Source organism: Acinonyx jubatus, chromosome B2 (assembly GCF_027475565.1).
Source record: "Acinonyx jubatus isolate Ajub_Pintada_27869175 chromosome B2, VMU_Ajub_asm_v1.0, whole genome shotgun sequence".
Taxonomy (NCBI): domain Eukaryota; kingdom Metazoa; phylum Chordata; class Mammalia; order Carnivora; family Felidae; genus Acinonyx; species Acinonyx jubatus.
Genome location: NC_069385.1, coordinates 12,586,801 through 12,614,431, shown reverse-complemented (window position 1 = coordinate 12,614,431; position 27,631 = coordinate 12,586,801). Strand labels below are relative to the sequence as shown.

At 45.2% G+C, this 27,631-nt stretch overlaps 1 protein-coding gene across 4 annotated transcripts in view; it reads left to right on the top strand.

The window, feature by feature from the left end:
- The window catches only part of TIAM2 (TIAM Rac1 associated GEF 2), a 246,893-nt gene that overhangs the window by 13,083 nt on the left and 206,179 nt on the right, over positions 1-27,631 (top strand). The window contains exon 1 of one of the 4 annotated variants that reach the window (XM_053222050.1): positions 8,320-8,453. The exons of 1 other annotated variant lie outside the window; for it this stretch is intronic. The gene's annotated coding sequence lies outside the window, so the exon portion shown is untranslated. Of the gene's footprint in view, positions 1-8,319; positions 8,454-8,643; positions 8,857-9,363; positions 9,471-27,631 lie in introns of those variants that run through there. 2 more of the 4 variants (XM_053222049.1, XM_053222052.1) reach the window with 2 other exon arrangements.

Sequence of the window (27,631 nt, the reverse complement as noted above, 5' to 3'; positions counted from 1 at the left end):
GAGAGAAGCAAGAGAGCGTGTGCACAAGTAGGGGAGTGGCAGAGAGAGAGGGAGACACAGAAATCCAAAGCAGAACCTGACACGGGGCTTGAACTCATGAACCACGAGATCATGACTTAAGCCGAAGTTGGATGCTTAACTGACTAAACTACCCAGGTGCCCCTCAACCAAACTTTAAAACAAGACTTAATACCTATTCTTTCAAATCATTCCAAAAAATGGAAGAGGAAGGAGACTTCCAAATTTATTCTATGAGGCAGGTATTATCCTGATACCAAAACCAGATACATACACTATAAAAAAAGAGAACTACAGGCCAATATCTAACAATACATTTAAAGAATCATTCACCATGATCAGGTGGGATTTGTTCCTAGGTTGCTGGGGTGGTTCAATATTGGCAAATCAATCAGTGTCATACATCACATCAATAAGAAAAAAGATAAGAACTATATGATCATTTTAGTAGATGCAGAAAAAGCATTTGACAAAGTACAGTCTCCATTCATGATGAAAACTGTCAACAAAGTAGGTTTAGAGGGAACAAACCTCAACATAATAAAGGCCATACTTGAAAAACTCACAGCTAAAATCATCCTCCATGGTGAAAAATTGAGAGCTTTCCCCTAAGTTCAGGAAAAGACAGGGATGTCCACTCTTACCACTTGTATTCATCGTACTATGGGAAGTCCTAGCCTCAGCTATCAGACAACACAAAGAAATAAAAGGCATCCAAATTGGTGAGGAAGAAGTTAAACTTTTACTGTTTGCAGATGATATGATACTATATATAGAAAACCCTAAAGACTCCACCAAAAAATTACTAGAACTGGTAAATTAATTCAGGAAGGTTGCAGTATACAAAATCAATGTACATAAATCCATCTCATTTCAATACACTAATAATGAAATGGCAGAAAGGGAAATTAAGAAAATAATCCCATTTGAAATTATACCAAAAATAATAAAATACCTAGGAATAAACTTAACCAAAGAGGTGAAAGACCTGTACTCTGAAAACTATAGAACACCAATGAAAGAAAGTGAAGATGACACAAACAAATGGAAAGATATCCCATGCTCATGGATTAGAAGGGCAAATGTTAAAATTTTCACATTACCCGTAGCAATCTGTAGCAATTCCAACCAAAATACTAACAGCAATTTTAACAGAACTAGCACTAACAATCCTAAAATTTGTATGGGGCCACAAAAGACCCTAAATAGCCAAAACAACCTTAAAAAGAAGAACAAAACTAAAAATATCACAATCCCAGATTTCAAGATATAATACAAAGCTGTACTAATCAAAATAGTATGGTACTGGCACAAAAATAGGCACGTAGATCAATGGAACAGCATAGAAAGCCCAGGAATAAACCTATGAATATATGGTCAGTTTATCTTTGACAAAGCAGGAAAGAATGTACAGTGGGAAAAAGAGTTTTTTCAACAAATGGTTTTGGGAAAACTGGACAGCTATATGCAAAAGAAGGAGACTGGACCACTTTCTTATGCCATACCAAAAAAAAAAAAAAATTCAAAATGGATTAAGGACATACATGTGAGACCTGAAACCATAAAAATCCTGGAAGGGAGCAAAGACAGTAATGTCTTTGGCATTGGCTATAGCAACTTTTTCTATATATGTCTCCTGAGGCAAGGAAGACAAAAGCAAAAATAAACCATTGGGACGACATCAAAATAAAAAGTTTCTGCACAGCAAAGGAAACAATCAACAAAACTAAAAGGCAACCTACTAAATGGGGGAAGATATTTGCAAATAACGTATCAGTAACCTTTTATCAGTAAAAGGTTAGTATCCAAAATATATAAAGAATTTATACAACTTAACACCCCAAAAATGAATAATCCAATTAAAAAATAGGCAGAAGACATGAACAGAATGTCTCCAAAGAAGACATCCAGATGGCCAACAGACACACGAAAAGATGCTCTACATCACTCATCATCAGAGAAATGCAAATCAAAACCACAATGAGATATCACCTCCCACCTGTCAGAATGGCTAAAGTAAAAAACACAAGAAACAACAAATTTTGGCCAAGAGGTGGGAGAAAGAACCCTTGTGTATTGTTCATGGGAATGAAAACTAGTGCAGGCACTCTGGAAAACAGTATGGAGGTTCCTCAAAAAGTTAAAAATAGAACTGTCCTGGGGTGCCTGGGGAGCTGATTTCGTTGAGCATCCAGTTCTTGATTTTGGCTCAGGTCATGATTTCACCACTTAGGGGATCAAGCCCCACTTCAGGCTCTGTACTTGACCACATGGAGCCTGCTTGGAATTCTCCTTCTCCCTTTCTGTCTGCCCACCCCCCTGCTTTCTCTCTCTCTCAAAATAAAGAAACAGTAAAAAAAGTGGAACTACCCTACAATCCAGCAATTACACTTCTAGGTATTTACCCAAAGAATACAAAAACACTAATTCAGAGGGATACATGCACCTCGCTGTTTATAGCAGCATTATCTACAATAGCCAAATTATGGGCACAGCCCAAGTGTCCATCAATTGATGAATGGATAAAGCAGTTGTGGTATAGATATACAAGGGAATATTACCCCTAAAAAAGGATGAGATCTTGCCATTTGCAACAACATGGATGGAGCTAGAGGGTATAACGCTGAGTGAAATAAGTCAGAGAAAAACAAATACCATGTGATTTCACTTATATGTGGAATTTAAGACACAAAACACAGAAAAAAAGAGACAACCCAGACTCTTACCTATAGAGAACACTCTCATGGTTACCACAGAGGAGGTGGGTGGGGGATGGGTGAAATAGGTGAAGGGGATTAAGAGTAAACTTATCATGATGAGCACTGAGCGATGTATGGAATTGTTGAATCACTATATTGTATATCTGAAACTAATATTATACTGTTAAGTACACTAGAATTTTAAAAAAAGGGGGGGAGATTTATAAAAAAAAAAAGTTAGACCCTTTGAACTTGTCAGTGGGAAGGGAAACTGGTCAAATGAATCCAGAGAAGGAAGATCCATCACCCTCACGTGCAGGTGCACAGACAGACCCCCCCAACTCTACCTCTCAACTACACACCATATACATACACATTAAAAAAAACTAACTTTTATTTTTTTTATTTTGAGAGAGAGAGAGAGTGCAAGCAGGGAGGGGCAGAGAGAGAGAGAGAGGGAGAGAGAGAGAATTCCAAGCAGGCTCCACACTGTCAGCACAGAGCCTGACATGGGGCTTGAACTCCCGAATCATGAGATCATGACCTAAGCAGAAACCAAGAGTCAGACGCTCAACCAGCTGAGCCACCTAGGCATCCCTGTGCAAATGGTTTTAAGACAATCGATCTAGAGGGTGGATCTAGAGTTTTGGGTTAAACACAGCTTTTTAGAATTATAATCAATCCTGCTACTTTCTTTCAGAAGTTTGAAAAATGTAGTGAAGTAAATTGTGCAAGTTCCTAAGCAGGCAGAGGAAAGACCCATTTGTATGTGACCAAGTGATCTTCAGAAAGGACAGATGTGGCCTTCCTCGAAAAGGCTATCCTCTAGAAATCTTGACTGTTCCAAAATTAGCCTGGCACACTGGCAGAGTTGCCTGCCTATGCTGGAGAGGCAGCTGGACTGGAGTCACCGTGGTGGTGTTCGCCTCTCTACTGGATCCTGGGGTGCTGGGAGGGAGACGGCGAGTAGCCTGTTAACGTTAAGGGTATGAAGTATAGAAAAGCACTTAGTGGAAGTAACTGTTGCTGGAATCCTCATTCCTGCCCACGAACAGGTTGTAATACTGCTTTTGAGCTCTGTGGAGATACGTATTAAACACAGTCATTTTTTTAATTAAAAAAAAATTTTTTTAATGTTTATTCATTTTCTGAGAGATACAGAGAGACAGAGCATGAGCAGGAAAGGGGCAGAGAGAGGGAGGCACAGAATCCGAAGCAGGCTCTGAGCCATCAGCACACAGCCCGACGTGGGGCTCAAACCCACGAACTGGGAGACCATGGCCTGAGCCGAAGTCGGACGCTTAACCAACTGAGCCACCCAGGTGCCCCAAAACATGGTCATTCTTGAGTGGTTGTGTGTGTGTGTGTGTGTGTGTGTGTGTGTGTATGTGGTGGTTTCTGTGCCAGCAGGGCCCAGGCTGCAGCAGAGACTTTATTTACATGGCAGGAAGACTCTCTTAGGTGCTGGGAAAGAGAAAAAGGAGCAAAAAGCCATAACTTGAAAAAAAAAAACTTCCCCAAGTGAGACAGGTGTTTTAAGAAAACTTGTTGTAGAACTCGGGAGGTATGACCATCAGCTCAGTGTCCTTCTATCAGAAATACTGCACCGCACTGGGGAAGATTTTGGAAACAAAATTCAGTTCTGCAAACATGGCTCGCACCTTTTATGTGCCAGAAAATGCAGATAAAAAGATGAACTGCGGCGTTTAGCTTTGGGTATTTTAAGTAAAGATTCTGGAAGAGAATATAACAAAATGGGTATCTCTAGGGAGCGGGGTTACAACTAATATTATTTTCAACTTTTTAGAAAATAATAGGAGATTGGCTGATTACTTTCGAGGGCTATGAAGTGAGTGGATGGGGAGGAAAGTAAGGTTGCCTTTTTTAAAAACCTTCAAGCTGTTCTTGTCTTTGCCAAGCATGGAATTTTGAATTCAATTTTTGGAATCAATTTGCTTTCACGGGGCCTTTGGTCATTCCACAGGGACGCCGATCTTGCTAATGAAGAGGATCCAACATAACTTCCTGATTGTCCCCCAGCTTGCTGGCTCTTCCTTCCCCATTCTTTTTGCTCACCCAAGTTCACCTTGAGAGAGTTCTGGCCCTTCTATCCACAGTCTTTGCCCCAGGGCACTCCAGCCACACCCCGGCCTATGCTTCATTTCTACACGCCTGTTACTGCTCAGTCTCTATCTCCAGGCCCAGTGTCTGCTCTTCTCTCCAGTCTGTTCTCCACCCCCAGCTAGACCAGTGCTTAAAACACTCCAGTGGGTCTTCTCATTGTTGGAAGGATAAAATCCAAAATTCTTCGCATGCCTACGCGAGCATGCATGAGTGGCTCTGATGTGCCCCGTTGGCCTCATCTCCTGTAGCTCTGTCCTTAAACCCTTTCTTCAAATGGCCTCAGCTCTTTCCCACCTCAGAGCCTCAAATTCACCATTCCCCTTTTCTGGAATGTTCCGCTTCAGTCATCCTTCAGAGCTCAGCAAAACGTTGCTTTCTCCAGGGGGGTCCCTCTCTAATTCTTTAGGACTGTGTTAACCCTCATTGTTAGATGCTCTGTGTTCTTTAGCAGAGACAGAAAAAAGAACTACTTGCAAAATGATTTATTTACTATCCACCTCCCTCAGATGGTAACCGTTGCTCAGATTAGGTCTTTACTGCCCAGTACAGTGCCACGTGCTGAGTAGGTGCTCCGTGAGTGGATTGATAAATGAGTTCAGGCATTGGGGAGACTAAGTTTCTCATCCTAACATTAGGTGAATGTTCATCTTTACACAGAGCTGTATCTCTGCAGATTATTCTGTATTGAATGGAGCGGGACTAGGATTGGAGGGGAAGAGAAACTTGTCTCTCTCTCGCTTGGGCCTCACGGCACTGCAGCCTGGACTCTGGTGGGGGGGTGGGGAACACATGCTGGTTCCCTGCGCGGGGCTTGGGCTAAGGAGAGAGAGACAGTGTAGGGAGCCCTCGGGACGGTTTCACATTTGGGGGGACCATGATTAGGCTTTCGCTTTTTTCTTTTCTGTTCTGTAATCCCCTTGTGTTTCCCCAAGGCTTCTGCTAAATTTTGTTGAGTCTTGACAACTTGGTCCTAGCTGTGCTGTGAGGAACCAGGACAGGAGGTGTCCCTGCCTCCACATGGGGCAAAGCTGGAGGAGGGCAAGCTGAGACAGAGGGCATGGCGATCAGGAACACAATGGCCAGCCAAGGGCACAAGATTCGCAGACGTGACCATGTTCAAGTAAATGTGCAGGTGTATTTTGGGAGGGGAATGACTATGCCTAGACTTTTTTTTTTAACGTTTATTTATTTTTGAGAGAGAGAGAGAGAGAGTGCGCTAGCAGGGGAAGGGCAGAGAGCGAGAGAGGGAGAGAGAGAGCATCTGAAGCAGGCTCTGTGCTAACAGCAGAGAGCCTGCTGTGAACCTCGAACTTAGGAATTGTGAGATCCTGACCTGAGCCCAAGTCTGATGCTTAACCAACTGGGCTACCCGGGTGCCCCCCCCGCCTGGACTTTTCAAGGTTGTCTGGGGTCCTGGGGTCCTGGCTACCAGCTCATTGCTTGTCAGTTCCAAACTCCTCCTTTTTGCCTTTTCTGCAAAAATGGATCTGGGCCTGTGACATACTTTCCTTGCTGGCTGGCCTGTTAAGTGTCCGTACAGGGTGTGTGTATGGGGTGGGGGGGATACTGCAGGAGGACAGAGTTCTGCCTGCTGGTTGTCATGCCCTTGCCTGGCCGGCTCCTGCATTTGGGGCCAGCTTTCTGGCACCAGGGCCCTGCAGTGCTGCCAGTCGTGGCTTCTCCCGGCACCTTGCTCTGTGAGTGACTTTGCAGTGAAGTGCTTCCATGAGACGCCCGTGAGCAGCTCTCCTCACAACCTCGGGGGTAGATTACCAGCAAATTTCAGAGGGTGGATTTCCAGAAAGTTCTACCGGCATGATACCATGGTGACTTCCCTGCCGGTCAGTGAGCCATGGCCAAGCCCTCCCCAACAGGATTGAGTCTCAGTCTTGGGGAGCAGGAGGCTCATCCTTTGGGGCTCTCAGTCCTAGGACTAGTGGCTGTTCCTAGATCCTCGTATGTGCTATACCTGTTTTCTGTTGAGTTCTCTTTACTTCTTACTGGCCAATCCTCACGGCTCCAAATCCTGTAGGTAACGATTCTTTGTATTAAACTTTCACTGTTCGTTTTTTTTTTAAGTTTATTTATTTATTTTTGAGAGGGAGAGAGGGAGCATACAAGTAGAGGAGGGGCAGAGAGAGAGACAGAGGCAGAGACAGAATCCGAAGCGGGCTCCAGGCTCAGAGCTGTCCGCACAGAGCCCAATGCAGGGCGTGAACCCACAAACTGCAAGATCATGACTTGAGTCAAAGTCGGAGGCGTAACTGACCGAGCCACTCAGGCGCCCCTAAACTGTTTAATTGCTGTGTGGTTTCTCTCTCCTGACTGGACCCAGACTGATACACAGGGAATGGGGGCTCAGACTCTGATTACTTGGCTATCAAGGGAGGCTGCCCCTAGAAGGCTGGGGAGCTTGGAGACATTTGGGCTGTATGTATTTTTCCAAGTTTGTGCAATGAACATATTACTTGTATAATCAGGGAAACAAAATAAATTTTATAAAACATTGTGAAAAATTGCAATACAAGAAGGGGGGAAAACAGAAAAACAAAAACACACCGCAGTGTGCTGGGTCTGTGGCAGCAATAAGTCAACTGCTGAGTGGGAAAAGCTCTTCAGACGAGGTGATGCTTGGATTGAGTATTGAAGGGTGAGTGGAGTGAGGAGGTCTCTCCCCACCCCCCCAGGGCCATGTGCGCATGGGGCAGGGGAGCGCCTATGCAGGTGGGGAGGGGTCAGTTGTGAGCAGAGCCTGTATCCGTGCAAGGTGGACAGCCAGGCCCTCCAGATCACAGCAAACCCTTGGGGCTTCATTTAAAAACTGTAGGTGTGCGTGCGAGAGTGGATTCCATTTGTCTCTGAGATTGTGGGCAGCTGTGAGGCTCTTCCTCCAGCTCTCTTGGAGCTTAATTCACCAAAGGCCCTGGCTTTTATGTTCTGAAATTCATCCCTGGGTCCGTGCCCAAGGCCACACTTCCCAGCCGATGACTGATAGCCATGGACACTAGGCAGGTGGCTCCCAAGGGGAACTGGGAGTAGAGGACTCATGAGGATCCTGCTTAGGCGGCAGGGAGGCCAGGGTGATGGCTTCCCTCGCTCCTTCCCGGGGATCAGGTGTGGGTAATGCCGGGCTCGCTCCTTTTCCCACGTCATCTCACAGCCATTTGCCCTAAGAAGTCCTTCCAAGGCTCGTCCGTCCGTCCTGGTTCGGCGCCTGCTTCTCGGAGGATCCACGCTTGGATTGCATCTCCCTTCCCTTCCCTGTCCTCTGCAGGGGGATCCTCTGTAAACGCAAGGACCCAGGACCGCGATCGCAGGATCATTGCCGCCTCGTGGGCGTCGTCTTGGTCCCCATCATCCCCGCCCTGGGGATAACTCCGGTTTCTCTCAGAAACCCCGCGCGGCTTCTCCAACTCCGAAGTCCGAATGCTCCTGCGCCCTCGGGTCTCCAGGCGGCACACCTCCATCTCCTTCTTGCCTGACGCACGACGACCAGGGATTCGGCTCCTGTCCTGGGTGGCACCCCAGGCGCCGTCTGCTGCGCCCCGGCTCTCCGGGGAAGAAGCCGCAGCTTCCTCACGCCTCGATGGCAAGCAGGGCGCCCGGCGCAGGGTAGGCGCCCACGCACAGCTCGCGAGTTGTGGGTCTGCGTTAGTTGGCGCGTCCCAAAGGAAGCGCGGGGGGCGACGGCCGGGGCCGGGGTGGGGGAGGAACGGGGCCGCGGAGGGGCGGGGAGGAGCGGGGAGGGGGGCGGCTGGGCGGCGGGCGGGTGCGGAGGGAAGGAGGGAGGCGGGCCGAGCGGTCCGGGGAGGAGGTGCGGCCGCTCTCGCCTCCACTGGCGCTGCTCGCAGGGCGAGGGCCGGCCGCGGCCGCCGAGGAGGACCGAGTGACCCCAGCCACTTCTGGTCCCCGGCGCCGCCGGCGTCCCCGCGGGGCCCCGCACTGGGGCGGCGGCGGGCGGGGCGGGCACGGCCGTGTGGCCGGCGGGCGAGCGGGGCCCGGCGCCGGAGCCAAGGTAAGGGGCGGCGGGCGCGCACCGGTCCCCCTCCCCGCGCGGCGCCCGGCGGTCCGCCGTCCCCCGCGGCGCTCCGCTTTGTCTCCCGGCGCCCGCCGCCTCCTTCCCCGGGAGGGAGCCGGGGGGCGCGGGGGGGCGGGGCGCGGACGGCGGCGGCGCCCCGAGCGCTCCCACTGTCCCCGCGCGGCCGGGCCCGGCGGCGGCGACACTTGCCAGAACTGCCTTCCACGAGGTGCCCGGGCCTCGCGTGTCGGCGTGTCGCCGAGCCGTCGCGGGGGCCGGGAGCGGAGGCGGGGAGGGGCCGGGGGGAGCCGCTCCCGGTCCCGCGGCGCCTCAACTTTCGGAGGCGCGCGGGCTCCGCGGGCGGTGGGAGCCCCGGCCCTTCGGGGAGGACAGGGACGGGGGTGGGGTGGGGACAAGTCCCGCGGCGGCTGCCCCGCCGACCGTCCCCGACGGGCCCTGAGCCTGAGGCGGGGGGGGGGGGGGGGGGCGAGGTGCCAAGTTTCTGGGAAAGCCGACACGTTGTGTCCCAAATGGATCATATTTACCAAAACCAGTTAAGGAAGAAAAGAGCCCTTTCTTGCCACAGTTGGCTGCCGGCAGCCCCCGTAAAGGTATGGAGTAAGATTGCACTGGGTGGTTTATCTGGAAGGAACGGCGAAACTTAATAGCGATGGGTTTCCGTGCCCCTTCTTCCTAAAATCGCAAAATGGGTAACTTTATTTAGTTGGGGGGAGGGGGGAGAGGAGACTGCTTGGTCCGGGAGACAGTTCCATTCAGGAGGGTGTTTTTCTGCGTTGTCCCTGTGGTGGCCCTCTAAGAGGCTGCCTGGTGACCCTTGAAACCTTCCAGGCAGCCTCGGGTCGTGGTAAGACGTTTATTTCTACGTGGTGAAGGGCTGGCGGTTGTCTTCTGTGTTACTCACTCGTTCTACCTCCTGTTTCTCAAGTGCTGCTGTCATAATTGTTTTGATGGAAAGCACCTGGCCACCTTCAAGTCCTTCTCCAGTGGCTTCAGCTGGGGTGTCTCTAGAAGTTTACAAGTCTTACAGGTTTCTTACAGGTGCAGACCATATGCTGTAAATATTTCAGACCTAGGCTCTGAATGAAAAGTGTCGATCACTGGGCTTACGCTTTGAGCGTAACTGTTAGAATTTGTACACTTAAAGATGTTTGCTGACGTTAAGCTTTTTCTGTGCTGAAAAGGAAATATGAAACAAAACGGGTGCCGTTCTAAAAGCAGATTTCTATCGGATTTGGCTAATAGGATAAGACTTGTCGCTTTGGGGTATCAGAGATTTTTGTGTTTGGTAAATGTGAAAAATACGGCAAGGTACGGTTGGAGAAGAGTTTATTTTTAGTGGCAAAACAGGCCCATAAGTGATCTCAGAATCAGGTCTTCACACCTTAACCTGTCATACCAAATAAGGTGTTTCATAATCTGGCTCCTGCCTGCCTTTTCAGTCTTGTCTGGGAGCCGTTCCCTGCGTCTCCCCTCCCTCGCCTCCTTATACACATGCACTACACACTGCCAGACACATCACACTAATTCCAAGTTGTCATTTCTAGACCTCTATCTGGAATGCATGAGCATTCCGCTTACGCTCTTATTCCGATTTCCATCTGCTGTTTACGCACACATCCTTCACGTGTCAGTCAAATAGCTTCTCCAGGAGCCTTTTCTTCCCCATTATCTCTAGGCATTTAAGCTCTTCCTCTTGTTGTAGGCAGTGCCTCTACTAGAACATGACTTTTGTTTTCAAACACATCTAGCGATGCTACCTTGTACAGTTGTGCAAGTTGTTCACTGCGCAAGGCTATCCTGTCCAGCGGGCAGTTAGAGGCTGAAATTTTGCACTCCACTTCCCAAACCCCTGGTTCACCACTCATCTCCACTGGAACGGGGCACCCTTTGTAATTCACCCGAAACACAGTGTGGGCTAGTGATGACCCTGCAGCCTGTCCCCACTACTGTATTCAGCGCCCATCACAGACACTGACAGAGCAGGAGCTCAGTTAAGGTTCCTTGCATGAGTGAGAAAAGAAAGGGTCGCTTCTATAGAAGTCTAGAAAGTTGTGAAGCAGGAAAGGGTTTGGGGAAATTTCTCATGTAAGTCAGCATATAGGAATGTGCTTCAGTTTGCTGTATCTTATGTCTGGCTGTTCAGGGTGATTCTTAGATGTCTTCTACTTGATTACAGGGAAGAATCTGGGAGTATGAATTTATAGGTGGGCATCAGAGATGTGTGCCAACATGTAGTGGGCCTCCTTAGCTACTCTTCAAGGCACTAAGGTTTATACGTCTAATCATTTGCTGGGAGAAGGGTGCAAAAATCTTGAGAGTAAGGCCAAAAGAGCTTTGCTTACATAAACGTGTGATGATAAATTGAACGGAAGTGCCATCTCACACAGGAACTGAAGACATTCTAAAAATCACAAAAGTTTATAAAATTGCGGTATAAAATCTCACTTGTCAGCGTCAGAAGAACTTGCCGGTGTGTGGAATCCTGGAATCTCTAGAATTCATAGCACAAAATGACTTGAAAGTTAACGTTTAGGACCAATTTTCCCATTTTTGTGGGTCAGGAAACCTAGGACCAGGGACTTGTCTAAGGTCTCGCAGCTTATGTAGGAGCATAGCCGGGATGAGCTCTCAGATTTTCTGGCTTTTAGTTCACTGCTCTTCATTCAGGTACCTATCCGGGTGCCCGCATTCTGGATCTTCCACCATTGGCTTCCGTTGGAAAACTTGTATAGTATAATTCTAATTTCTCAGGGAAGGGGAAGTTCTCAGCACCACAGTGCCTGGTGTCACATGGGCATGTGGTAAATAATTGCTGAACGAAGGAGTGCGTGAACGAGCCAGCTGACAGTTTGCTTAAAGCAATTGTTTGACGTAGCACAAACCAAAGTCCTTGGAGTCCATTGTAGTGGAATTTGGCCTATGTGTTTGTGTTTCAGAGGTGCAGTAAAATAACACCTTTTGCTGGATAAACTTCATGGAAGAGATGGGTAGGAATTGCTTTCTATAAATATAAACCGTGCCAGAACTCCTGACGAAAAGGCATCATAGAACACTCAGGATTTGGAATCGGTAGGTCTTTCCACAAACGAGCCTTGATTGTGCAGGCCTGAAACGTCACTGGCCTCAGCTTCTTCATGTAACCTCGTCGGTCTCAGAGTCATCAGAGGGGTCCAGTGAGCTCCCGTGTGGGATAGTACTTTGCACACTTTGGAAAAGTGAGTAGCACCCAGATGAAAGTCAGAATCTGTGGCAGGAAGTGCCTCTCAGACCCTGTGCTAGGCTCCAGGGAATGGTCCCATTTATTCCTCTGAAAAGAGCGTGGAGGTTTTTAGTGGAATGCAGAAGAAACTGAAGCCTGAACAACGGTCCCTCAGCCCTGAACAGGCATTTAGTGAGCCCCTAAGTTGTACTAAGTGCCTTAAGTCTTTGAAGTAAGAGAACTTCAAGTAGAGAAGAAAGGCAAGTGACATTGTGACATAAGAGCAAATCACTTTTTGAGGGGTGCCCGGGTGGCTCAGTCAGTTAAGCATCAGACTTTGGCTCAGGTCAGGATCTCACAGTTCGTGAGTCCAAGCCCCGTGTCGGGCTCTGTGCTGACAGCTCGGAGCCTGGAGCCTGCTTCAGATTCTGTGTCTCTCTCTCTCTTTCTCTCTCTCTGTCTGCCCCTCCCCGCTCACACTCTGTCTCCTCTCTCTCTCTCTCAAAAAATAAATAAACATTAATAAAACTAAAAAAAAAAAAAAAGTGCAAATCACTTTTTGGGCAGAGGAGATTTGCATTTTAGACCGAGCCCCTCTTAGGCTTGTGGTGAGTGGATTTAGCAAGGCCAGGCTGGTGGAAAGAGAGCAGTTGTGATAGAGCAGTTGATGCAAAGGCACTGGCTTGGAGGGCTGGGGACCCTGGAGGAGAAGGTTTCCTGAAACGGGCGGTGGAATGGGCCTGGGAGGGAGGGAGGATTGTGTCCAGTTAAGGATGTTCGGGATCTCAGCAACAGGGAGCAAGGTCGGAGACCTGTGGGGGCCCCTCACCCAAGTTCACATAGTAACGAAGTCCCACAGCTGAGATCTGACCCAGGTCTGCCTGCTTCCGTGTTCCTCTTTCATCCTGCCAGCTGTTGGCATGTCTGTAGCTGTAAGTGAATCGAGGATTTTAATGACAACCGAGCTCATTTGGAAGCTTTTATTTTTATGACCGAGCTCACAATTTTAAGAACGAACAAGAAGTTCCCACATGCGAAGCCCTCCACAGATTAGGGCCAGTAGATGCAGGCTGGTGCCCTGAGAAGGTTCCCCGCCAGGGGCGTGTATGGAGCCTTTCCCGACTTGGATTCCGGTCCGCCCTGGGATCCAGCCCGATCCTCTCCAGGCATTCCATCCAGCTGGAAGTGGGTCTGCTTTGTTTCCATTTATGAGGTTTCTAGATTGAGTAACAGAATCTGGACCTCAGCTTTCCTTGTGTTTTTCATGGTGTTGGGTTACAAGGTTTCTTTTTAAATTCTTGCTTAGTTTTCTGACTGGGTCTCTTGGACACAGTTCTTCAGCAGTTGCCATTACTGATTCCTTTGCATTGCAGACAGGATGCAAAACTGAAATTTTGAAGGTTCTCCTGTCATTAGGAGTTTGGGAAATGGCATAGTAGCTAAGCTGGCAAATTTTCCCTAAAACTGGTAAAAGGTAAGGATTCTCATTGCCTTTGAAGCATACTGATGGGTTTTAATACAATATTATTTTAAAATTCAAAGTGGTTTAAATTTTTTTTTTTTTTAATTTCTGGTATAGCGAACACACAGTGTTGTTAGTTTCAGGGTGTACATTATGAGGTTCAACAATTCTGTGCATTACTCAGTGCTCATCATGGTAAGTGTCCTCTTAATTCCCTTCCCCTATTTCTCCCTCCCTCCCATCCACCTCTCCTCTTGAAACCATCCGTTTCACGGTGTTTTTCCTTATTTATTTTTGTCTAGTAAAGAGGTTCCTATGCCTCAGGATTTTCATCTCTAAAAGGAGGGCGACCGCAGTGCCTTCCTTATGGAAGATCGTTTTGAGAATTGAGAAATTAATGAATTAATTTACATAATGTGCTCAGAACCTTGCCTGCCACAGTACAGGAGTTCCAGAAGTGTTCATTCCTCCCTCCTTGGATGGGTGATGTGGTGGTCTCAAATTCTGTGAAATGAGGATGTTCAGCAGGCTGGAGCCGTGGTGTGGTGTGGTAAAGTACAGGGCCCACTCCTTCGGTTTTCCATCTCCTTTGCGTGCCGTCCCCTATGATGGTTTTTCTCGGTTTGGCAAACGCCTTGTTGCGGTCACCCCTTGAGACCCTGCGGAGCCTGCCTCCTGCGTGTCAGCCTCTCTTGGGTTTCCAGTACATGTGGTCTGTGCTGGTCATTGCATCCAAATTGTGATATGTTCACCATTGTGTAGGGAGCGCTTTGCTTATTTTCTTTCTGTACCCCTTCCAGGTTCAGCATGGTATTTCGTGGACACTCTTAAATGCTGGTTGATAGAGGGAGTGAAGTGTTCTTTGAAATTGTTTTTTGAAGGTAATATCATGATTGTAAAGTTGAGTGACCCTTGGCCAAGTATTTGGCTGTTTTAAATAGACGTTATCGTGGCACCTGGTTGGTTAAGCATCTGACTTCCGTCACGACTCAGGTCGTGATCGCACGATTCATGGGTTCCAGTCCCGCACAGGGCTCGGGCTCCGTGCTGACAGCTTGGAGGCTGGAGCCTGCTTTGGATTCTGTGTCTCCCTTTCTCTCTCTGCCCCTCCCCTGCTGGCTCCCTCTCTCTCAAAAATAAACAAACATTGAAAATAAACACTGGATTTTACCAGTAATAAAATGCTAAAAATACATGTTTCCCCATCTTTCCTAAGTGTGGGGTAGTAGCAATGTCATCGCATGGGGTATTGATGGATCTAGATTTTGGTCTGGAATATACCTTCTACTCATTTGGCAATTCACCTACACGTAGGAGGGCGTTAGAATTCTCAGGAAGGAAATAAAAATTGCTTTCAAATGGTTCCCCATGTCTTCTGGTAGGTGAGGCATCAAATTCTCCTCGTTAATTTCCCTCTTCAGGCCTCATACTAGGGTGGTGATTCATATGATAGTACTTGTATTTACCCGTACCACTCTAGATAACCATAACACTGGTTTAAAATGGATATTTTTGTACTTTCAGAAGAGGGGATTTGTACACAGGAGCAGAGACCAAGGAAGAACACATCTGGAGTACATTCAGATGAATTAAGTTATCGTTTGTGTGGGTGGCATTTGAAACGTCTGGGATTAATACTTACTGTATGAAGACGTGAAACCTTGATGAACGTTTGCCAAATCAAAAACCGAAATGTTTTCCCATTTAACTGTTTCATTTTGAACTTTGCTTCTGGAAAAACATAATCGCTCCGAAACCGTAGTTTTCTATAACAACTCTCCCTTCACAGCTGTCTGCAGAACTTCTTGTTGAGAAATGCCCCACGTTACATTGTGGGCAGATAACTTTGTTGTACATAAGACTTGAAATCAGAAACGCCTCTGATTGGATCCATTTGTTACATACACATCCATGGGTGGATCTGTTTGTTACATACACATCCAACGCCTGCCAGCAGCTCGCTTCTTTTCATTTTCTCCCGCGTCGGAATTGTGTTGTTTTATCTGGAGAACACTGAACCCTCCCAGGTCATCTCAAATGTCCTCTTTCTGACACTTTCCCATCTCCTTACTTTTTCTGGAAAAGTATACTCTGTCCTCTGCACTCAGAGGGTCCATCTGCTAATTGGTGGCATTACCCACATAGAGGTTGAATGTGTGTCTGTGTCCTTCCCTGTCTCAGTTGGGTTCCTTATTAACTTTTTTTTTTTTAATGTTCATTTTTGAGAGAGAGAGAGAGAGAGACAGACAGACTGCCAGCAGGGGCGGGGCAGAGAGAGTGGGAGGCACCAAATCCGAAGCAGGCTCCAGGCTCTCAGCTGTCCGCACAGAGCCCGACGCGGGGCTCGAACCCATGAACTGTGAAATCATGAGCCGAGCTGAAGTTGGACACTTAACTGACAGAGACACCCAGGTGCCCCCCCTTCTTAACTATTTAAAAGCTATCATTCCATGCTTGTTGTTTGTAATGTTTTGGGACCCATATGCCTCTTTCATCAGTGCCTTTTTCTTCCTTCTAATGGGCAACAAAGAATGAACTATTTAAAGATACTTGTATGTGTTTGACGGAATTGTTCTTGGTATGTGTCCAGTCAGAGGTAATAATCCGGCAGTCAGCATACCATATTGAAAAAAGACTGGAGCTTGGGTTTTGGATAATTTAAGAGCCTCGGTTTTGGGTAGTTTTGCCAAAAATAAGTGTGTGATCTTAAGCGAAACGTGACCACCTCTCTGAGTTTCCATTTCTGAATTTGCGACTTTGGTGGCCGGGGGGAGTCACAGTGGACTAAATGACTTAGGGATCCTTTCAGCTATAAAACTCAATGCTTGTATTCAGTGTTGAGTGTAAGAAAACAGAAGGAAAAAAACGTTACGAGAATTTAAAAGTAGCCTATTTGTTCTTTGCTATTATGCTCCCCGGTGTTTGAGCATTCATTTCTGGAGGGCCAGTAGCCATCAGCCAACACTAGTAAGGAGGGCAGGGCTGGGGAGCGTGTTGAGTCCTGGTAAATCCAAAATGAATGATTAGATACAGCAAGGAAATCATTATCTGTGATCTTGGGGGCTGTGGATAACATGAATTTCAAGGCCTCTGGAACTGGGTGTGGGGGAATTCAGTATTGAACTAGAAGGGCTGGGGAAGAAACAGATAAGATCAGTGCCTCAGTGGAGTTCTAGAGTGCAGGGTGGGCTGGTGTAGGTGTGTGTAGAACAAAGTAGCCACATCGGTTCCCAGGTGGAGATGCTATGAAAATGTCCATATAAAGTGATGCCATTACCGAGTCTTCTTGATGTTTGTTTATTTTTGAGAGAGAGTGAGTGCGTGTGGAGAGGGGAGGGACAGAGAGAGAGTGAGAGAGCGAGAGAGCCTCCTAAGCAGGCTCCATGCTCAGCGCCATTTTGGGGCTCAACCTCACCACCGTGGAGACCACAACTTGAGCCGATATCAGGAGTTTAGTGCTTAACCCACTCGGCCACCCAGGCACCCCTGGCATTGCTGAGTCTTAATGGGATGGCTTGTGAAGACCAGTCAGGAGAGGATTTAGGTAACGGTCAGGTCTTTTTACCTTCTCTTACACGTGGAGAAACTGAAGCCAGAAATGGCAGTTCTCAAACTCGAATTTGCCTATCCGTTTGGGAGTTCAGGTTAACTTTAACTGCAGATTCAAGTGCAGGTTCCTGGAACTTACTTTGACCTGGTGATTCTGGAGACCCAGGGGGCACTTTACCACGCACATCAGGTGTTGCTGGTGGCTATTTGTAGTTTGAGAAACTCTACCCTTTGGGTGACTGACCATTGCCCTTGAAGGACACCCAACCTGGAGAACAGGTGGGGGTGTGCGGGGTGGGATCCTGGCACCCTTTATGTGTCTTTCCCTGCGTGGTGCTGGCCTGAAGTGGCTTGGCCAGGATTGGGAGACCTAACTATTAATTTGCCAGAGAGGGACAAGAGACTTGGAGGTTACCCACCTATAAATCCAGCAGTTTTTTCCATATTTCTGACGGACCTGTGATGTGCTGTTTGACAGGCACCATTTTTTTTTTCAAGAAACGTTTAAAGAAAAGATTTGTTAAACATATTAGTTATAAGCCTATTAAAAGTGAACACCAGGGGCACCTGGTGGCTTAGTTGGTTAAGCATCTGACTTGGGCTCAGGTCATGATCTCATGGTTCGTGGGTTCAAGACCCGCGCCGGGCTCTGTGCTGACAGCTCAGAGCCTGGAGCCTGATTCAGGTTCTGTGTCTCCCTCTCTCTCTGCTCCCCACCCCTTCCCCCCTACCACGCGCTCGCTCTCTCTGTGTCTCTCTCAAAAATCAACATTAAAAAAGTGAACACCAGTAGAGAAAATTTCAGCGTATTTAAGAACACCTATTTTGTAATGACTGTTAACGAAAAAGCATTTCTGTCTCTTCCATAAAGGTCATTTCCCAAGAAACCCTAACAAGCATCATTTTGCCAGTTCTATTTCAGGTTTCCACGTAACCGAGATTTTCAAATGACCTGTCTAAGCGTAGGGGGATGTCACCATGTCCGACTGTAATAAGTTCCGCCTTGGCCATTAGTCTCAATGTGCGAGGAAATTGGGTCCAGAAGGATGGCTGACGTTGCTGGAGCCCGTGTATGTGTTGAGAAGAGAATGTCATTGCAGTATGGCATTTTCTGAAAAGCTGTCTGTCACAGAAACTGAATTTTGGTGGCTTGATAAATCTCATTAGTTAGAAAATTGAGTAAAACTTGAACGTGTCTACACAGTTGGCAGCCAACACTTGGAATTTTCCACAAATCAATAAACGGGTAGTTCTGCAAATGGATGGGCTCGTACCCATTTTATCGTCAACGTGAAGTGACACCTCCTGTCATTTCCGTGTTGTCTAAAGGAAAATCTTCAAACATTTATAGAATGCGTCAGAGATTCTTGAAGAATTTCAGTACATTTATATCTCTGGGTGCAGCAGGCAGGACCAACTTTGAAAAATGATAGTGATACAGACATGAAGATTTATATTCACAGACACATATTAGGAACGTCTCAGATCACCAACCGCTGTATAACGCTTTCATCGTTTGTCACGTATCAGTAAGCCTTTTAGAACAGAATAACCTTTTGAAGTCTTGTAATTCAACCCATTTGTCAGAAGAGAAACTTGATGTTTGGGGGAAGTTAAATGACCTGCTTTAATCCTCTATTCTCAGAAGTTAGTGCAGGCAGAGCGAGGCTTAGATCCCAGGATTCTTTCTGCTTCTCTTTGCTTACCCGTTAACAGGACCTGCTGGGAGTACTCCATCGAAGAACCAGGAAATGTTTCAGCTTTTCTGTGGGAGTGGACCCAAACCTATGACTTCTTGGAATTAGCAGAGGCAACAACAATTTCTTCATTTGTGTACCTCAGCGCTTCCTCAAAGGAATGCGCGACTTTACAGAGAGAGAATGGCCTACAGCCGGGGCTTATTGTGTTGGTTAAGGCAGATTGTATCATCTGCACGGAGATAAAGGGACTTTTTCCTAGCAGTTTGTGAGCGGGGGATGTGAGGACCCTGGATACATTATTGGAGCCGAAAGGAATCTGGGGAGGCATCTCGTTCACCCCTTTATTTTGTGTAAGGAGAAACATGGCTTTGTCTTGCCTCCATGTTTATAAATAGCCATGACGTTTTTGTGGATGGTTTTAAAAAGCAACAACTGTATCTTAAAAGTCTATCAACGTGGGCTGATTATAAACAAGATCATGACAAAGCAGTTGTCTGTGTCATTCACAATACATTTTGGTTTTGATGACCATCCTGCTCCATTAGTCTGGATATAACGGGTCTGTAAAGATGGCGGTTTGGGGGAGGGGGCAGGGACTGGTTTTCCGTGGGAAGGCGGCGGGCCACGCTTCCAGAAGGGGACTCTCGGTTAAGAACAGTTACCTATAGCCTTGCAATGGCAGTGAATTGTAGTCCAAGGAAAGGAAGCTTACTCTCCAAACAGAAACCACCCTTAAATTGTGGTCTGGAGCCTGGCTTTCAAGTTTTGTGTCTTTGCTCTTGAGGTATCTCATGGGTTTTTGCAGGTATATGCAAACGGTGGGAGTTTGTGCGGGGTGGGGATGGAGGAACGTGGCCAGGAGACGGGGAGGGCTTTGCCTGTCAAATCTTCGTTATTGCAGTGCATCCCTTTATACTAATTAATCTGAAGCGAATTAATGAGCGGAGGCCCTGGAAATGTTCATATTCTTTGGGAGCCGCTTACACTCTTCACATGAGTTCCGGAAGTTGGCTAAAGCCTTCCACCTCTTTTCACCCCTCCCTGAAGCCTCTCCGCTTTGGTAGATGCTGTATTTCCTTTTCAGGATGAAAGTTCATCTACCAAGTGCTTCATAGGACCTAGTTTGGAAGATTTTATTTCATCAAGGAAAAGATAAGTAGGGGTTTGAGTAGTATGAGTCTCACCGTGGCTCTTAATTTTAGATGTTCAAGCTTCATGTTGTAATTTGTCATTTGGCATTCTTGAAATTTGTGAAAATCGCCTGAAATTGAGGTGCGGCTTACAACAGTTAGTCTGTGTAGTGCCTCTTGTATGTTTATTTTGCAGAAGGTCAGCAAATTCACCTGTGTAGGTGATGGATTTATGCCTCAAACCTCACACACCATGAGGCCTGGTGGAATTAGTCACCTCAGGCTGGGGGTGAGAAATGGTTGTGTTTCTACTTATTTTTGAGAATCTGGAAATGAGGTTTCAGATATTGGATATAATGGGTCTGTGAAGTCTATATAGACCCATCTAGGTTTTTTTTTTAGAAGGAGCTGTCTCATAGTTTTAAAATCTTCCTGTGTTTTATCTGTCTCTTTTTGGTGTGTTCTAAGATCCAATATATTGATTACAGATCATCTAGGGTACCGTGACTGGTTTTCCAAAAATAAATTTTTTAGCATTTCTCAGCCCTTTTGAGGTTTAATCTCTGAAATATTAGTAAATCCTACCCCCTTGAATTACTCCTTGAAGACTTTAACTTGTATCTGACCCTCTTGGCTGTGGATGTTCTTATTGTGAAAAAAGAAAAAAAAAATATTGACTGCATCATAGCCGCATTTGAAGACCTTATCACAACGTTGGTCTTTCTTTTTTCAGTGGGTGAATCTGTAGTTAGGATCAGTATTTTGGGGCAGTTGTTTCTTGTGTGATTCAGTAGAGATGTGGGATTAGAATAGGAGGAGGAAGAGAATGACGGAAAGAACAATGGGTTTCGCTCCAGAATGGAGATCCTCAAACTTCCAGGCATCAGAATCACCTGGAGAGCACAATTTCTGGGCCCCACCCTCCCACGCTTACTCGTTCTGATTAGGAGCTGGGATTGGCCGGAGAATTTTCATTTCTAACAAGTTTCCACGAGATGCTGCTTCCATTGACCCCACACCACATTTGGGGCACTCCTGTTCTGGAGGTCCAGTTCTGGTCGGCACTGGATAAGGTTGGAGATCTATGGACACCATTCAGCCTCTCCAGGTTTGTTTGCCTGTTTGTGAAAGGTACAATATTGGTGGTTTTCACACCTTCAAAATTAGAGGAATCTTATGTTCCAAACTACATCTTTTGTGAAATTCCAACAAACAAAAGAGATACACTGGAATTGTGTGAATTACAGCCAGGGTAGAGGACAAAAGGATTCAAGTGTCCTTTTGTCTTACTCCCCTGGGCTGGGAGTGGGGAAAGTCCCCGGGGCCCCTCCAGAGGACTGAATGTAGTCTTGAATCTGGCGGAAGAGATTTTCTAAGGCCCTTAAGCATTGACACCTTTCTGTCTGAATGTGTATGCTCTTGACTCTGTTGCACTGCTACTTATAAAGTTGAAAGAATCTGATCTGTGCTTTTTAGAATAAGAAACTGTGTTTGGGATACATGAATAGTTAGGAAATAAATGGGTTTGAGACTTCCATGGTAACAGAAGCTTTACAGCTCATTTCAAGTAGAAATGGAGAGATGAAGGGCACCTAGGTGGCTCAGTCGGTTGAGCATCAGACTTTGGTTCAGGTCATCATGATCTTGCAGTTCGTGGGTTCGAGCCCTGCATCGGGCTCTGTGCTGACAGCTCAGAGCCTGGAGCCTGCTTCGGATTCTGTGTCTCCCTCTCTCTCTGCTCCTTCCCCACTCATGCTGTGTCTCTCTCTGTCTCTCAAAAATGAATAAACATAAAAACATTAAAAAAAGAAATGGAGAAATGAGTAAGACAGGAAACAGGGAGGGGAAGGGGGAGGGGCCGATTTGGACAACAGGGATGTGCCTTGCTGCCTTTCTTTTTAGCCAGTATGTGTAATTGAATTCATAGAATTTAACCTGTTCTTGTAAGTCTGATGGTCAAGCCTGAAATTGAATTTCCTAATCTTTACTGGAATCTTTGCTGGAAAATAGTTGGGAGGGAGAGCAGCAGTACTAATGTTTCAGTAAAAAGAATGAAAGCTCTCATAAGTCACCGATGTCCAGAGAAGATGTCTGCCTCCTATTCTTGGTTCCTTTTGTTGTCCACTGTATGGAAACCCTAAATCAGCCTAGGATTAAATTGTGAATGAGTTTAAACTTGACTTTGGTACTCTGCTTTGGGCTTTCGGAAACCTTCATTTTCATTCTGCTTTTTTCCTTATCTCACTGTCCCTATAATAAAAGGTCTACGTAGAAACAAAATAAGTATCCATAAATATGGAACGATTTCTGTGCTATGTTAGGATATTCAGGTACAGAACACTGTATACAGTAGGCAACCTTTTGAATAAAACAGTATCCCCCCCCCCCCCAAACTATCAGTCACGGGTAGTGATGTCAGTTTAGTGGGTCAGGTTGTTTTCTTTAATTTTTTTGGTCCTTTTAATTCTAAGGATATATATATATATTTTTTTTTTTTGATTCCAGCAGCTTTCTGACTTTTTTTTTTCTTTTGAGTGGTACCCATACTGAGACATCCATGAGGTGTAATAACAAAGCATAATGTGGAATAGACGGTATCCAAATATATTGCAATGTGGTAAGGATAACTATTTCTTGAAACTTTCAGTTCTCTGTATATCAGTATTTATATACGTGTGTGTATGTGCACATATGTATGCATTGTGTGTATCATATATAGTATTTTAGGGTTCTATAGGGTATATTAGGATATATATGTATGTATATCCACTCAAAAAAAGTTTTATTATAAGGAAGTGGCTCACGTGATCATGGAGGCAGGTAAATCCAAAATCTGCACTGTGGACAGACAGCCTGGAGCCCCAGGAGAGCTGATGGTGCAGATAAAGTCTTGGTCAGGCAGGTCTTCTTAAACATTTTTTTTTTTTTTTTAAAGTTTTTAGTTTAATCAGCCGGTGCTCCTCACAAGTGCACTCCTTAATCCCGATCACCTATTCCGCCCATTCCCCCACACACTTCCCCTCTGGTAACCATCAGTTTGTGATCTGTAAGTTATGAGTCTGTTTCTTGGTTTGTCTCTCCCTCCCTGCCCCACCTCCGCCTTTGCTCATTTGTTTTCTTTCTTAAATTCTACATAAGCGTGCAATCATATTGCACTTGTTTTCCTCTGACTTATTTCTCTTGTATTTTCCAGCTCTATCCATGTCATCACAAATGGCAAGATTTCATTTTTTAATGGCTGAATAATAATATACGATTGTACGTCTTTACTATGTTTTTGTTATCCGTTCTTCAATCGTTGGACACCTGGGCTGCTTCCGTGTTTTAGCTATTGTAAATAATGCTGCTATAAACATAGGGGTGCGCATACCTTTTTGGATGAGTGTTTTTGTGTTCTTTGGGCAGATACCCAGTAGTGCCATTGCTGGATTATAGGGTAGTTCTATTTTTAACTTTTTGAGGAAACTCCATACCGTTTTCTATGTGGCTGCACCAGTTGGCATTCCCACCCACAGTGCGTGAGGGCTCCTTTTTCTCTACATCCTCACCAACACCTGTTGTTTCTTGTGCTGTTGATTTTAGCCACTGACAGATGTGAGGTGTTACTTCATTATGGTTTTTATTTGCATTTCCCTGATAAGTGAGGATGAGCATCTTTACATGTCTGTATGTCTTTGGAGAAATGCCTGTACATGTCTTCTGCCGGTTTTTAAATTGTATTATTTTGGGTGCTGAGTTGTGTAAGTTCTTTATATATCTTGGATACTAACCCCATTGAAGACATCATTTGCAAATACCTTCTCCCATCCCATAGGTTGCCTTTTAGTTTTGTTGATTGTTTCCTTTGCCTTGCAGAAGTTTTTATTTTGATGTAGTCCCAGTAGTTTATTTTTGCTTGTGTTTCCCTTGCCCCAGAGGACCTATCTAGAAAAAAGTTGCTCTGGCCAATGTCAAATTACTGGATGTGCTCTTTTCTAGGATTTTCATGGCTTCCCGTCTCACGTTTAGGTCTTTTATCCGTTTTGAATTTATTTTTGTGTATGGTGTAAGAAAGTGTTCCAGGTTCATTCTTCTGCATGTTGCTGTCCAGTTTTCCCAACACCATTTGTTGCAGAGATGTTTATTTTTCTATTGGATGTTCTTTAATACCTCGCCAAAGGTTAATTGACTGTATGACCATGGGTTTATTTCTGGGTTTTTTATTTTATTGATCTGTGTGTCTATTTTTGTGCCAGTACCATACCGTCTTGATGACTGCAGCTTTGTAATAAAACTTGGAAGTCTGGAATTGTGATGCTTCCAGCTTTGTTTTTAGTTTTCAAGATTGCTTTGGCTCTTCAGTGTCTTTTGTGGTGCCATACATATTTTAGAGTTGTTTTTTCTAGCTTTGTGAACAGTGCTGTTGGTATTTTGATAGGGATTGCATTGAATGTATCAGTTGCTTTGGGTAGTATAGACATTTTAGCGATATTTGTTCCAATCCATGAGCATGGAATCTCTTTCCATTTCTTTTGTCTTCAATTTCTTTCATGAGTGTTCTATAGTTTTCAGATCTTTCATGACTTTGGTTAGTTTATTCCTAGGTATCTTATTATTTTTGGTGCAGTTGTAAATGGGATTGTTTTCTTAATTTCTCTTCCTGCTGCTTCATTATTGGTGTATAAAAATGCAACAGATTTCTTTACCTTGATTTTTGTATGCTGCGACTTAACTGAATTCATTTGTCACTTTTAGCAGTGCTTTGGTGGGGTCTTTAGGGTTTTTTTATATAGAGTATTGTATCATCTGGAAATAGAGAAAGTTTTACTTCTTCCTTACCTATTTGGATGCCTTTTATTTCTTTGTGTTGTCTGATTGCTTGTGGCTAGGACTTCCAGTACTATGTTGAACAACAGTGGTGAGAGTGGACATCGTTTTCTTGTTCCTGTCCTTAGGGGAAAGCTCTCAATTTTTCGCCATTGAGGGTAATGTTTGCTGTGGGTTTTTCATATATGGCCTTTATTATGTTGAGGTACATTCCCTCTCCCTCTAAACCTGCTTTTTTGAGGGTTTTTATCATGAATGACTGTTGTACTTTGTCAAATGCTTTTCCTGCATCTACTGAAATGAGCAAATGTCTCTTATCATGTCTCTTATTGATGTGATCGTTGTGTGACATGATTGATTTGCCAGTATTGAACTACCCGGGCAACCCAGGGACAAATCCCACTTGATTGTGGTGAAGGATTTTTAAAAATATATTGTTGCATTCGTTTTGCTAGTATTTGTTGAGCATTTTTGTGTCTGTGTTCACCAGAGGTACTGGCCTGTAGTTCTTTCTTCGTGGCATATTTATCTGGTTTTAGTATCAGGGTAATGCTGGCCTCATGGAACGAATTTGGAAGTTTTCCTCCCTTCATATTATGAAGGGCAACCTGTTTTACTCAGAGTTCATTGATTTAAATGCTAATCTCATCCCAAAACACCCTCTAAGTTGACAACTAAAAATAACCATCACATACAGGTATATTAAGTTATAAGGCAAAATGTGTCATATATATATATCTGCATGTAAACAGATATATATGGGTATATTTATATAAAGGGTTATATATGGGGATATATATGTGTATATATGTGTGTGTATATATATATACAGGGTTATGTCTGGATGTATAATTACTACGGGATATATGTATACATACACATAGAGGTATATATACATATAGCTGTGTATGTATATGGATGAATGATATAGACCGATAGATACCATGGAATGTCTCTGAAGGATTCACAGAACACGTCAGAGCCTTAGAGCAGAGGTTCTCTGTCTGGGGATAGGGTTCTTCTTAATTACTTTAGGTGCGTTTCTATGGGTATGTCTGTGTCAGGCCTTCCTTAACACTTTCGTGCCTTTCCTTCAAGAATGACTTTTAAAATGGGGGGACAGGGGATAGAAAGCAGCAGCATATTTTCTGGAGAAGGTTGGCAGGGCTGAAGCAAAGACGGGACTGCTGCCCTGAGGATGAATTTTAGGCGCCAGCCAGTGGGCAGGTAGTGATGGGCTCGTGGGGACAGAGGGCCTTGCTGAGGTCCCTAGGAGTCCACGGCGCTCCTGTCATGGGCGTAGTACCTGAGGCTCCTGGAAGGTAAGAGACACTCATGTTTGCCTGGTCTTAGCTCTGTGGACGCCAGGGCCACCTTACCTACCGTCTGCACTTCACCCAGTCACTAATGTTCGTGCTAAGTGACTGACGAGGTAAGGATGCCTGTAGTTTGTAGTGACCTGTGCCATGTGGGATTCCCATGACCATCTTTAAAGTTTTACACTTGTGTAATCGCAACAGATCCTTTAAAACATTATGGACCTACCCTTTGAATCACGGGTTATCAGTTTTGTTTGGGTTGGTTTCCCTAGAGGTGAGGGGCTGGGGGGACCTGGGAGCTACTGTTACGTATGTATCCGTAAATCAGTAGGCTGCTCGTTTTCTTAAGCCTGGGAAGTAGGTAAAACAAACAAACAAACTTAAGAGCAGTTCCTTTCAGGCCTTATTCATGTTGGGTGAGCACTCCATAACGTGGAGTGATGTAAAAAAAAAAAAAAAAATATTCCCTAGATATGTGAGGTAGCCGCTCAATTTGCAAGACATAATTTTCATCTTAAGGGGTCGGGACATTGTTCTGGAATTGACCTTAGTTAGGAAACTTTGGGACAGTTAACTCTTGCGTCTGTGCTTGATCATTTGAGTTAGAAGCCCTCTCCCTTGGACTTCACCGTATGCTGCTGTCGGCTGAGTGTCTCAACTTATCATTCAAATGAGCTGGCTTCTCAGATTCTTCTTATCATATTAAGATAATTGGGTATGAAATATTTCGAACGACACAGTTGCTTCAGCCAGTCTCCATACTGAACCGTGAAATGGCTTGCCTCTGTGCACACACTGCTGCCTTCAGTCGTATTGATCTGTTTTTCTCCTAGAGTGTGTCTGACAGTGACCTCATGACTAGTGTGTGATTTAAACACGGACGAAGCATAATTTTGGTTCCTTTGGGATCGTCCTCAGTTTTTATACCTTATCTGCCTCTCAGCAATCCATTTAATTACAGCTATTTTGATATTTGGCCAAGTCGCTGCAACCAGTGAACTCTCCCTAGGGAGACAATAAACTTTTGACGGGCACACCAGTAAAAATGGAATTCGTGTGCAAACACACACTTTTTCAGGATTGTTCTTGTAAATGTGTAGAGTAGCTGGCAGCCTTTTGATGCTTCTGGAGGGATTCTGGTGGGCACCAAATGGTGCACAGCTACTGTCTGCTTCGGAAATGTTAACAAGAGGCTCAGCTTTCCTGGACGGTGTGCTTTGGCTTTCTGAGATAGCTTCCATGCAGGAAAAACCTTCTTTTTAAAGCCAAATGTAGGCTCTGGCCTTTCTCCAAGAGAAGTCTTATAAATATATCAAAGCTGATACTGTGCTGAATTTCTTTATAGAAAGAAAAAAAGGAGTGGTTAATAAATAACATGTAATGTTTGAGTAGAGCTCAAATTCAAAGAGAGCATCTTCTGTCCTGGCCAGTTTATTACAAACCTTTTATGTCCAAGCCCTGATTCCCTCTACCCCCTCCCTCAATTGTTCTGTTCCATCTTACGCCGTATCTCTCTTCACATTTCTCATCCCTTTTTTTTTTTTGTTGTTATTTATTTATTTTTTTTGCTACGAGAGTTTACTAAG